This window comes from Maniola jurtina, chromosome 6 (genome assembly GCF_905333055.1).
Source record: "Maniola jurtina chromosome 6, ilManJurt1.1, whole genome shotgun sequence".
Taxonomy (NCBI): Eukaryota; Metazoa; Arthropoda; class Insecta; order Lepidoptera; family Nymphalidae; genus Maniola; species Maniola jurtina.
Genome location: NC_060034.1, coordinates 8,657,447 through 8,670,786, shown reverse-complemented (window position 1 = coordinate 8,670,786; position 13,340 = coordinate 8,657,447). Strand labels below are relative to the sequence as shown.

The window sequence follows — 13,340 nt, the reverse complement described above, 5'->3', positions numbered from 1 at the left end:
ACCTACACAATATGACCAGTTTAAACTTTAAATTTACAACAATCTTAAGCATTTAAATTACAAGCAAATTGTTATGTACTAAAGTAGGTTTGCAGTTTGCATTCGTTCGTAGTCGCTTACATTGGCGGGCGCAAACCTAAAGTTGCTGTTTGTACCAGATAGATAGATAGATGAAATCTTTATTGCACACCAAAAACATGAAAAGTAACTCTCAACACAAAAGGAAGAAACAGAAAAAAACAATTGTGTGTAAAGGCGGCCTTATTGCTTACCAGCTTATAATTTAGTGTTAATATGTAATTTTACTTGTGTAACAAATAATAATTTGTACCGACTTAAAATCCGGATCCTATCTCTCTTATGATTACACCTAATATTGCACATTAAAGATGAGTGTCTTTACAAGTTTGTATCAGAAGCGGGTGAAATAAAACCGGATACTCACTAGTCAGCTCTAACTTGTAGACCGTATACTACTACCACAGTTTTAACTACTATTGTAACCAATAGTAGCACAAATGCAAATTAAAAATTTAAGTAATCCCTGATTAAGGTTACCCATGATTTTGCATTGTAGTCGGGATCGAGTCCATAAGACAAGTGCAAGTAATATAAATAACGACTGGGTGTAGCAGCCATGCAGCGTATGATAGATAAATGAAATGCCGCTACAATTATTACGTTGTATTACATGAACAATTATTATTTACAATATATGCCTTGGTTATAATTAAAACTGTGGTAGGAAAACGAGGGCCGGAGCTTGATGATAGACCAAGGTTTTGCGGTCTTGATGATCTGAACGAAGTGAATTCGTTGAATCCGCTGCCCGGGGTTCGTCCAGGCCAGCAAGATATTTTGAATCGTTCCGAATTCAAATTGTGTTCTCTAAGTGACAGCTGCAAAGTGTGTTGCTTTCTTCGCAGCTGCCGGTCTTAAAAGAGGCTGCATGCCTCTACATGGGTGACTGAGCTGATAATCCCTAAATGGTTGAACAGATTTTCATCAAACATAGCTAAGAACCATCTCAATTAAATAAGCTGTCGAATAAAATAAACTGCTTTCAAATCGCTATATCCATTTGAGCACTACGATGCTACAGACAGTGATACAGAGACACCAATAGCAAGATTAAACTTATAATACCACTTAATTTGCGTCGGGGTTAATATAATTTGTGCACGTCCGTTCATACGGCTCGTAATAGCTTACCTACCAAGCAATTGATGGTTGGATTTGTAGCGAATCAAAAGACATTCGCAGTGCATAAGACTTGCTATTACCTTGATCGTAGACACAAAATGGTACCTACACATAATCTCCTTGTACAGACCTGTACTCCCCTATGTGTACTCGGCTTTACCCTCACTAGGTCGCGTCTTGTTAGCTGGATGTCTACGCGAATGCAGAGCTTAATGTAGCGAGTTTAGATGCAGGGTTTATTGTGGCCACAACGTTGCAGTATTTACCCGACTACGGAATCTACAGAAGGGTTATGATATTAGCAGTCTGTCTGTGTGTTGCGTAAGTTATGTTCTTAACAGGGCTCTCTCCGTCACTTACTCCATACAATCGTAGTTCCAATTTCATTTGAATATTAAGCAACCAAAGTTCATGAAACTTTGCAGACATTTTCTAGAAACTAATATCTGTGCCTGTGGTGTTTTAGATTTTTATAAAAATATATAGTTTCAAAATTACAGGAGCTCAAAGATTTGTATGTGAATTTTTAAGAACGCGTAACTTTGAAACCGAATATTTTAACAGAAATCTGGAAAACCACAGGCATAGATATTTTAAGCATATTATAAGCTTTTTAACATTTGCATATTCTGCCGAGTTACGTGAATATTGGCTAGTAGCAATATGCGTTTTTATAAGTTTTTAACAAGCCCGGTCGGTATAAATTACGACCGGCACTGGGTCTCGTTAACTCACTAATGGCGCTATGGCGGAAGCTTAATGTAGCGAGAGCTTTATGTTGCCACTTACGATAGTGGGAACTTTTCACGCGGTAACTTTGGCAATATTTGAATGATGTTTATTGCTCATTTTATGAAGCACTTTATTTATACTACCTGAAAGACAACAGTGAAGTATAATATTTAATATTATAATTGAATGCTCGAAAAGTCAAGCAAAGAAATCAAGTCAGGAAAGAAGAATGACGTAACAATTCTTGGTTTAATTGAAATTATCGCTTTAGAATTCAACTATCACACTAATATTATTAAGGTGAAAGTTTGCATATTATGTGTGTGCCAGAAGCGGTCACAGTCTAGTTTGGAATGATAAACCTACCTCCATTGAATTATAAACTAGGTATACCCAACAAACACGGTTTCATAAGAGAAATCTTGGTTTGCCAATTCAGATAATAATATATGCACTAGTTGTACAGAAATCAACACTATCGCATGACAAACTAACACAAACAGGACATATAACAGTTAAGCCACCCGCACACTCTCCAATCCGGAACTAACGCTATTAAAATGTGTAAAATAGCTTGTTGCGTATTTACTTGATACCAGAACGTTGTAAATAAATAACTGAGAGCAACGATTACAGTGTTAGGGTGGTTGTTACTAAAAATCGATTATCACATCACGAATTTATTTTCAAGTTTGTTGCTACTCTACCATCTTCAAGCATCCAATATCTATGCATACTAATATTACAACTGTATGGCCGTCTATCTGTCTATCCGTCGGTCTGTCCGTGCGACCGCCCGTCCCTTTGTCCGTTTCCTTTTCACAGCCTATTTCATTTTAAAACCTATTTTGATGGGTAGTAATAGAGATAGCTTGCAGTTTTTAACTTGAAAGCCACACTCTCAGGTTGGTGAGTGTGTATGGCCAAGTTACCACTGTTAACGAGTTAGCAAAAGTTGGTGACAGCGCCGTCGCCCGCTCCGGTATCAATAAGCGGTCCCATAATAGTTTAGGAGCTTGTTACGTCACACGATTTCTACCACTAATAGCTCATTAAAAAGGCTATAGTTTATCTTTCAGTATTTACCTATTAGCTGATGCCCGCGAATTTGTCGTCATGGAATTAGGTTTTTAAAAATCCGGTGGAAGCTCTTTATTTTCCGGCATGAAAAGTAAGCTATATAACTTTCCAGGTGTTTAACTAAGTATGTATCATAATATCAATCAATCATATCAATTATATCGATCCGTCGTTCCAGTGCGGCGTGATTGAAGGACACCCCAATAAATCTATAAACAAACCAACAAACGTTGTAATAGATATAGTTTCGCAATAATTATAATATTAATACCGTACCGATTTTGAAGTAAAAAGTTTCTTATAAATAATTTAAAATTATTGATAGTAGATTGATAGATAGGCTCTATTCTGTACCCTAAAAAAATTGTTGACGATGACGATGTTGGCACTTAGGTCCAGTTGCATTAAAGGCGGTTAAAGTTATGTTACGGTTACAGTTAATCTTTGGTCACCACTCACCAATAAAAAGTAGCAAAACCTTAGTCGTGATTTAGAAACGACTTATTTCACGCTGTGCTCTGGCCAGACTGTGTAATTACCGATTTCTTAATAGATGTCAGTTTATTGTTTAGTACCTAGCCTAATTTAGGTAGGTTCTAGGTACATCATCCTACTTAATACTTATACAATGAATGAGAAAATGTGATTGTTTGTTAGTTTGCCTATCAATAACGCTGTAGCGGGGCAACGGATTGACGTGATAGTTTGCATAGATATAGGTACATAGTTGAAAGACATATAAGGCTACTTTAGCCTTTTTGCCCCATCTCGTGTAATATAAATCCACCCTACGTTGGTATTTTACTTTTAAATAGCAGGAAAAGTACCAAATTGTAGACCATAATAATAACTGGTTTAAATATAATTTTAAGAAATGCTTATGAAAGGAAACAGTGCATGTTACCAAAGCAACATTCCGCTTGAGCTGTAATACCGAAACCATTAAGGGCGGCGGAAAGTTAATAAGTAATAGGTACTGTAATTGCCTGCCAGGGTCGCATTCAACTCCTCTCTTATTAAACTGCCGGGACAAGTGACAAGCTACATTAATATTAGCGTAGGCAAAATCCATTTTATTACATTATAGGTACCTATATAAAAATTTTACTTTTTTACTTTTTTCTATAATTACCATATTTTTGTTAAAAACAGATAGTGTTTAAGGACTAATCACACATTAGGTTTTTAATCTATGCCAACATTTTTGCGAGTTCCGGCCGATGCGTTGCCTGAAAGGTGTATACAGTACAGTGCACACAGAACAGTAGTCCAATCTGAAGTTGCAACATGGCAGTTTGCGTAGGTCATAGACTAAGGATTTATGTACACAAGGCCGGCTAAGATCGGCTGTTGTACATACGCCTCGGGTTCTGATTGGTCTTGGAGTAGGTACTTATTTTGCGTGCATCACTCTAATACTGAAAATATGGGTAGATAGGTACAAAATCAAAAAGGTCTGCTTCTGAATCGACTATTCGGTTCTCTTTTATCTTTATACCATCTCGAATTGTGTAGTCTATACCTACTAATATTATAAAGAGCTAAAGTTTGTAAGTTTGTTTGCAAAGGGTAATCTCTAGAATGAACTGAACCGATTTCGAAAATTCTTTCACCAGTAGAATGCTATATTACTCCTGAGTAACATAGGTTATATTTTATTTTCAAAAAAAATTTAGAGATCCCTACGAAAATTTAATTTAATACCTGTGAAGCCAGGGCGGGTTGATATTTCAATTTTTTTTTTCTGAATTTGGTTAAAGTTTATCGCCTTGTAGGTATAATTACTGCCCTCGTACATTATTACAGCGGTTACATGCGCCCCTGGCTGGCCTCCAACAGGGGCGTCACGACTAAATGAAGGTTGCCTACCTCGCAATTAGTGCTCCGCAGTATTAATAAAGAAATCCCTTAATTCCTCTTTTAATAAGGAAATTCCTAACGTCCGCCCCAACGAGAAATCATTAACGCTACTCGTAACTCTTCTAATTTGCTTGCGATATATTTATATTTAATGACGAGGCCATTTGAATTTGTATAGTGTAAAATGAGTTGTGAAATAATATTTAAGTACCACGCAATTTGCATACAAATGCCTCGATATAATCAACAAGCTTTAAAGCTAAAAGTCTTGATAGGAACTGTTGATCAGGAAGGCTAGTTCACACGTGCGGAAAACGCGCGGGTGCAAGCTGCGGGTGCGCTTTCCTGCTGTGAAGTGTGCCTACTTACCTTGTTGTTACATATGCGTGTTTAGCATGCTAATTTGCAGGAAAGTGGCGTGATGACACATATTATCTCATTTTACAGCCAAAACAAGCGGTCACCATTCTTCGCAAATGAAGTTGAGTGCTCTTAAGGCAGAACAAATCGCGCAGCCATGCAGATTTATAATACGCGTGGATAGGCGCATTTTACATAAACATTTTATCATCGTAATATTATTATAACATTTCTTATGTAAAGTCTGTTTTGCCTTACAGAAACGCGAAAGTTACGATGTGCTATGCAAAGCGCATACATGATGTTCTTACCAGGAACAATACACCTTGCGTTAAAAGCATGTCGCTAACACGTTTTCTCGTGAAGTTTTTCTTATTTTTTTGTCTTTCCAGTTTTTTTTCTTTTAATTCACTACTTACTTATATTAGATATAAATACGAAAGTGCATTTCTTTGTTGGTTGGTCAATTACGCCGCAAAGAATTGGCGTGATGTTTTGCATACATATCGCTAAGACTTGGAGAGTGTCACTGGCTACTTTTTATGCCGGGATATCAAAGACTCTCCACAGGATTTTAAAACCTAAATCCACATGGCTGTAGTCGCGGGCATCATTTCGTAGTTCTAGCAGATTATAAATAACATCCGCGCGGTATGCACTCGCGTCTGAACTAGCCTTAAAATTACTAGCTTTTTTGTTCAGGTTCTAATCAAGTGGTTATAATTAGGATTGAAAGCGTATACCGCCCGCGCTAACCTTCACCGTCTAACCACGTTCTTGATAAGGATTAGAACGAACTGATAACATCATGAGAACAAGGCCAATGTATGGACCCTAATTAAAGAACTAATTATATTATTGTTTTGCAGTCGTACTTTTTTATTTATTTCGTGATCCTAGAAAATTTATAATGAGGAATTTATACCTACTTGTTTAATTTATACCTAATGAGGAATTTATACTAAATAATGACTTATTTTATGTAAGTTTGGTTTCGTGTTTTAATAAGTTGAATTTTAGTTTATTTTCCAGTTTAGGTGAACGCACATTGCTACAAAAGGTGCTGAAGCCACTACAGCCACGAGAGCCACAAAAGCCTCACGCAACCTATTTTTCAGAAATCGAGTAGCAATTCCGCCAACTATTGCACCAAAAACCTGTCGCACTTAATTATGACCTTTTTCTACCACCACACACACCTAGCCGCAAAGTGATCTGTGCACCTAACGCATGTGCATAACCACGCAAATATGATCATTAAGGTGCCAAACGACTTACGACCTTTGACTGTACTTGTGATACGTATCTACTTACTGAAAATATGTCCATGTAGATGTCGGTACACCGGACTCTTTTTTCTGACACCATTTTCATTTTTAGTACGTGTTTACCTTAAAAACAAAGCGTGCGGCTCTTCCGGCTCTAAGGGTCGTAGTAGGTATGCGATCCGCTATATTTAGATTTAGCATGACTTTATTTAAAACTCGTAAAGGGTTGTTAACATTAAAAAGTCAGTAACGCAAAAGAAATAAATACTTTATCTGTCACACACACAGCACACTTCCGCTAAAAATGGTAGTAAGTTCGGCGCGGCATCACCGATTCGTTTTGCTGATGTCATTCACATTTTTCATTTCGGACCTGGTTGCCATAACCTTTATTGCTTTATTCATATTTTGCATGACTTTGTTTAAAACTTGTAAAGGATAAATAACATTTAAAAGTCGATAACGCAAGTTTGTAGTAAAGAAATAAACACTTTCAATCTGTGCACACTTCCGCTGAAATCTTGAGGAAAGTAAAGGCGCACCTATCCCGTTTTAGTAGCGGGAAGTAACAAATCAATATTTAGAGTGAGTGCTTTTTCGTGCAACGGAGAAGCTTTTATCTGGACAGCGGCCGGCAAACACTCCGACAGGGACATTCACTTTAACATAACGCGATTTGAACCACGTATCGCTTTTTGCTTTTTACTGATTAAGGGGTGCCTTTAGGTTATTGGATTTTAGTTTCCCTTATAAGTACACTTTTATTTAAGTTTAGCGTCACGGTGTTTACTTTATTTTAGTAACAATAATTCGGAGGTGGATACAGAATCGATACTCCAACTTATGTAGTTCGCTAAGAAACTAGACGCACCATCCTCGTTACGCGGTACGTGTTGCTACACCTCAGCCGAGGGAAATGTGCATTCCTAGATGTCCTTGGTCGAAGCATGAGCACGGCGCGGTCCGGTCAAAATAAAGCTACGCGAGACTGCCTCTCTCAGTCTGGAACCAGCTTTATTTAATAGGCACTTAATGATACTCGTGACTCCATCTTTTTTTAATTCCGTGGGAACTCTTTGATTTTCCGGGATCAAAGTAGCCTATGCCCATCCCTAGGATACAAGCTATCTCTGTTCCAAATAAATGATGCTCGCAACTTCATCAATTAGTGTCAAAAAGTAACACAAAATAGATTTGGTATTTTTATAAGTAGAAAGAGCTTTTTCATTAGGCTTTGTTTTTCATGCTTTAATCTGGACGAGGTCCGGTAAACACATCTAAGTACAGAAACACTTTATCGTAACGCAATTTAAATCAGGTGCCGCTTTTTGCTTTTAGTACCTATTATTGAATTCACTTTCCTTAATCTTTTCATCATTTTGAGTTCGTTAGAATCATTGTCATTATAATTTAGGTACCTAAGTAAGCAACTACCTACTTTCTAATAAGAAACAAACCTAAGTGCGAAGTTGAATATTATTAATTATACAAAAGATAAGTAGGTACCTACCTACCTATTGCTATTGTATACTTAATTGATTATATTAAAATATTTTGCGTAATAAATAAGTAATTTGTAAGTAGTAAGTAGATGATATTATAACAGGTCGATAATTATTATGGAAGTTAATGATTGTCTTATTAACCAGCTTATGCCCGAGACTTCGTCTGCGTGGACTACACAAATTCAAACCCCTATTTTACAACTTTAGGGGTCAAAAATCCTTCCTTAGCGAATCTCTACCTCATAATCAGCCCAATCCTTCCAGTAGTTTAAGCAGTGCGTTAATAGACCAGTTAGTCAGTCAGTCTGTCAGATCTAAACTCAGAATGCAGTGTGCATTCTGGAACACGGGTATAGGCTACATCTCTATACCAAATAATAATAATAATACTATGTGATGCCTGCGATTTCATACACGTGGATAAAGGGTTTTTTATTATGAATCCCGTGAAAACTCTTTGATTTTCCGGGACAAAATGCTTGTACCTATATCAGGTACATATAATATTATATGCATATATCCTTCTCTGGGGTACAAGCTATCTGTATACCAAACTTCGTCAAAAACTGTTAAATAGTTGGGCCGTGAAAAGCTAGCAGACAGGCAGACAGACACACTTTCGCATTTATGAATTATAATAAGATATGGATTTCATTCAGCAGGTATAATTATTGTTTCCAATTTAAATAAAAGTCGCCACTTATGCATTGAATGATTATGCGGAACGTGATTCCAGAATTAAATGGTCATAATTACGAACCGGTTTGCGAAATTAAATTGGAAAGGACATTTCGATATTAAGACCACTTTAAAGCACTTAATATTCTTAAGGCAATATCGACCGACAAAATTAATTCGAAAGCAAATTTGAGCTGGCTATTAAAAAAACTATTTAATATTCAAGCACCGGAAAAACATTTAATTAAGTCGGTCGATGAGGTTTAACCGGTACGGACTTAGTGGAACTAAACCACAAGCGTTAATTATTATCTGCGAGAGTGCTCTTTGTTTAGTTGCCAACTCTAAATTAGTTTTCGAAATGGATCATTCGCACCCCCGCACTCCCCGCACCCCTTGCCCCGTGCACCCCCTACCGCCCCGTTCCCGGTAATTGGAACGTTCCAAGATGACACCACTTCGCCTCTAATCAGTTAACAAGATACCCAGTACACACTATTGTTTTTCTTTCGTTTCACTTTATTGTTTATTTAGTATCGGATTCTACCAGAAAATATAATATTGTTATGTATGGTCTGGGGCTTGGGGTACTGTACGAGTTATGGACTAATTAGTAGTAGTGGTTTAGTGAGCTATAATGATGTCGCTGCCGTTGAAATTAATACCTACAGGAAATTGATTAATTAAAAAAATCAGAAGATAGTGATTACATGACTTAATGCGTGGGATTTTCTTGGCTATATTTTTAAATAAATAAAGTGTTCTTATAATAAAATATAAACTAGAATCTAGATGATGCCCGCAACTTCATTCGCCTGGATGTAGGTTTTTAAAAATCCCACGAGAACTCTTTGATTTGCCGAGATAAAAAATTGTCTATGTTCGTCTCCAGATGTTGGTACTTAAGCTATTCGTATCTCTGTAGGTACTTACATACCAAGTTGATGATGCCCGCAACTTCGTTGATGTGGATTAGGGTCTTTTAAAAATCCCGTGGAAACTCTTTGATTTTCCGAGACTAAAAGTAGCCTTTGTCCTTCTCCGGGATGAAAACTAATTCTGTTCCCATCAAATCGAGCTGTGAAAAGCTGGCAGACAGACAGGCACACTTTCGTATTTATGCGATTATTTACTAGTATGGATCACATTATGCAAAGCTTATTCTAAAATCCACAAGAGTTTACAATATCGACTGTATAATTTGGTAATTTAAATCATTAATTATATCTAATTTTATCTTTTATCATGACGTTGATGACATTAACACATTAGACTAATGTTTGTCTACGATTAGAGAGTGTAGCACTTATGTTGTAGCATCAGCTGTTTCCATCTGCCGAGTTTTAGGTCACAAATATCGCATATTATGTGGATAGCATTCACGATTAACGTGCTATATAGTAAAAAGATTAATAATATTAGCTAGGCAATAATGTTTATTCATATATTGTCCTAATAATTATCATTAGTCATGACTTGTGCCTGCCATTAAATGTTAAAATTTTGAAAAATGTTCCAAATACTTTTACACCTCACTCAAATCGTAAAAGCTTTAAGGAAAGTAAAACATTCAAGTCATTTAAAGAAATGTGCTAAAGAAACTGGTTAAGTATATAAAAGTTCGCCGGTCCAAGCAAAGTATCAGCAAAACCTTTCAGGTTTGTAATCCTATTATATGCTTATATTGCGAAAACACTGTCCTAGCAGGAATTGAATAGTATGGCAGAGAGATGATAACCTTTGGAGGAGCAAACTTCGTAGATGCAGGCGTGAAACAAGCACTATCATCTTCTTATTCTTTGGGGCTATGCAGGTTCTTGAGTACCACCGTGGCACCGAGGAGTAAACCAATCTCTGTTGTCTGTTGGGTACCCTGTATCTATAGGTTATCCTTAAGGTTTCGTGTCTATTTTTTCATAAGCAATTTCATAAGGCAAGCCAGGGTATTTGTTTGTCTGTCCGTCCATCCGTGAAAATCGTGAATTGTGGTTCCATCACAAAAAAAATCAAAATACATGTATGTTTCAATTTTCAAAGTAAGACTACTATACCAAGTGGGGTTATCATATTATGAAAGGGCTTAATTACCTGTACAATGTACATTCTAAAACAGACTTATTTATTTTATGCATAATAGTTTTTGATTTATCGTGCAAAATGTCGGAAATAATACCCGAGTTCAGAACCCACGGTGCGCGACTCTGACTCGCACTTGGCCCTTTTTTTTAATTCGGAAAAGGGCCATATTTCCGATGGGGTAGGTCAATATGCCCATAGATATGGCCATATTTACTGCACGAATATTTACTATTTTTGAAATACCTAACTGTAGAAACATAATTAAAGAAAATACGATATCGATTTTAAAAAATGTTGCGTTTTAGAAATAATAGTAGGTAGGTATGTGGCCATATTTACCGTCTAACCATATTTGACCCGAGTATCTTATACAAATACGATTGCTGATTGCATGCTCTAGAACAAACCTAGCTATATAATATCCTAACAACTCTCTGGAGCGCATCAGAGTCTTATTTGTTTTTTGGCGTACAAGAATGGACCTTAGCACTTATCTTAACAGTTCGTTCATTAAGTCGTCGGCGATTAAGGCTCATTAAATTTCATTATAGCATCGGTCCCGCGGCGGCGGCCGGCCCGTGAGCCCGTCCTCGTCGCTAGACGGATAATCTCCAGCTGTCAGGCACTAATGCGTTTTAGAGTACGTAATTTGAACCGGGCGAGATCGGCGGTAATTAACGCCCGTAATTAAGCTAAGTGATTATTGTAGATGCAAGAAGGCTAGGTATGTAATTACGCGTCTCTATAGTGAGTCTTAAAAATGTGGATAATATACTTACAATGAAATTAAACTGTCAGTACTATTTTAAAGTTAATTAGACTAGAATCCGGCGGCTCCGTGTTTAAACTGCCGAGTATTTGTAAAATATTATTCAGCTTGCTAAATTACACTTAATTAATTTCGAATAAGACTACCTTATTATACTTACTGCATTTTAATGCCCAATGCTATTTTAAAGCATGCGAATCAAAGATATTTAAGTATTCATACTAGTACTTAAGTATTCATACTATTTATACCTACGTTTTATAAAATATGTACCTACTCGGTAATAATTCATCATACATTATTACTTTAATAAGTAAGTCGTTCTTGTACCTACTACGTAGGTATCTATTTGAGCGTTTTGTGTCAAAATTAGTTGATGGCTAAAACTTCATCTACAGGAATTTTAGTTTTTAACCCCCGGCCCAAAAAGAGGGGTGTTATAAGCAGCGTTGCCAGAATGTTACTTTTGTAACATTTTACGTTACTTTTGACCCCCTCATGTTTCCTCCATGTTACACGACTCAAAATGTTACTTTACGTTACTTTTAGGACTTCATAAAAATATTCAAATTTTTCCCAGCAAACCAAAAATAATCGTGAAACGGAACGCATCCAAAATATTTCACTTTCTCTAAGTTATTGGTCTAAGTTCACTTTGTTTTGTAATTACTCTGTGATTAAAAAAGTGTTTTGTTTGTTTTTCTCTGTGACTCAACTTTGTATTGGCCAAAGACCTTACACTTAAGGTCTTTGGCTAATAGTTATTCGTGGACTTCGTCTGTGGTGGCGTTTGCTGGCGCGCGTGTTGTGACTTTTTGGAGTGTTTTTTTGTTAGAAGTGGCCGGTTTTTGTGTTCTGCTAGTGTTTATTGGTGGTGGAACTGACCAAGGAACTGACTGGGAAGCACTCTAAAGGGGCGCCGCGTGTATGTCGGCGGGCGCCGGTACAGACGAAATCCATTCTTATACATATAGTTTTCCTAACTTGTAAATAACTACAACCTTGACATTGGCTAATCAGTGTAAAGCCAGACGAGAGAAAACAACAAAAGATATTCGTTGCGGGGAAGTGATATTGTAGTTAGGTATCTAAGTACAAAAAAAAATTGTATCTTTATTTCGTCAAAATTCGAAAGTGATTGGTTTGTTCGGTATCCTTATCGACTGTGTATATGTGTTGCTAACACTACTTGCTTGGTAAGTAAATGTTGTATACAATGTAGTTTTAAGTAAATAAGTAAGTAGTTAACTAATTAGGGAATCAGTAATGCAAAAACAAAGTCATAGTATTTGCAACTGAAAGCAGTTTGTTTTTGTATTGACTGTCATCTTATTATTAAGTCACATTAGTTTCCAGAAGTTCATTTAGCTATTTATTACTTAGTTATTGTTGTAGGTAACTTCGGTTTTCTTTACAGGAATGAGAGCGAGCTGAGTAGATACCGGCCGGCGTAACCTAAAATTTGAGTTTTGCTATCGAATCTATCGATCTCTTTGCTGAGACCAAGGTAAGTAGTTAGGTACCTACCTAGTATTGTTCACTGTTCAGTTAACAAAACGAATTTGAAATTCCCGCGTAATTTTGTTCACTGCGTACCTACCTAGTGCGTTTTTTTTTTATTCTCTCGTCTGGCTTTACAAAGATTAGCCAATGTCAAGTTTGTAGATATTTTCAAGTTAGGGAAACTATATAAGTAAGGACTTCGTCTGTGCCGGCGCTCGCCGACATACGCACGGCGCCCCTTAAGAGCGCTTCCCAGTTAGTTCCAGCATGGTTCTAGCACCAAAAACGCCAGTGAAACACAAA

The 13,340-nt window shown here is 36.8% G+C and overlaps 1 long non-coding RNA gene across 1 annotated transcript in view; it reads right to left on the bottom strand.

Moving 5' to 3' along the window:
• Positions 1-2,497: 2,497 nt before the first annotated feature.
• Positions 2,498-13,340, bottom strand: part of LOC123866386 — a 21,555-nt gene continuing 10,712 nt past the window's right edge. Inside the window, exon 3 of the long non-coding RNA XR_006796178.1 lies at positions 2,498-2,508. This is a non-coding gene — a long non-coding RNA (uncharacterized LOC123866386). The remainder of the gene's footprint in view (positions 2,509-13,340) is intronic.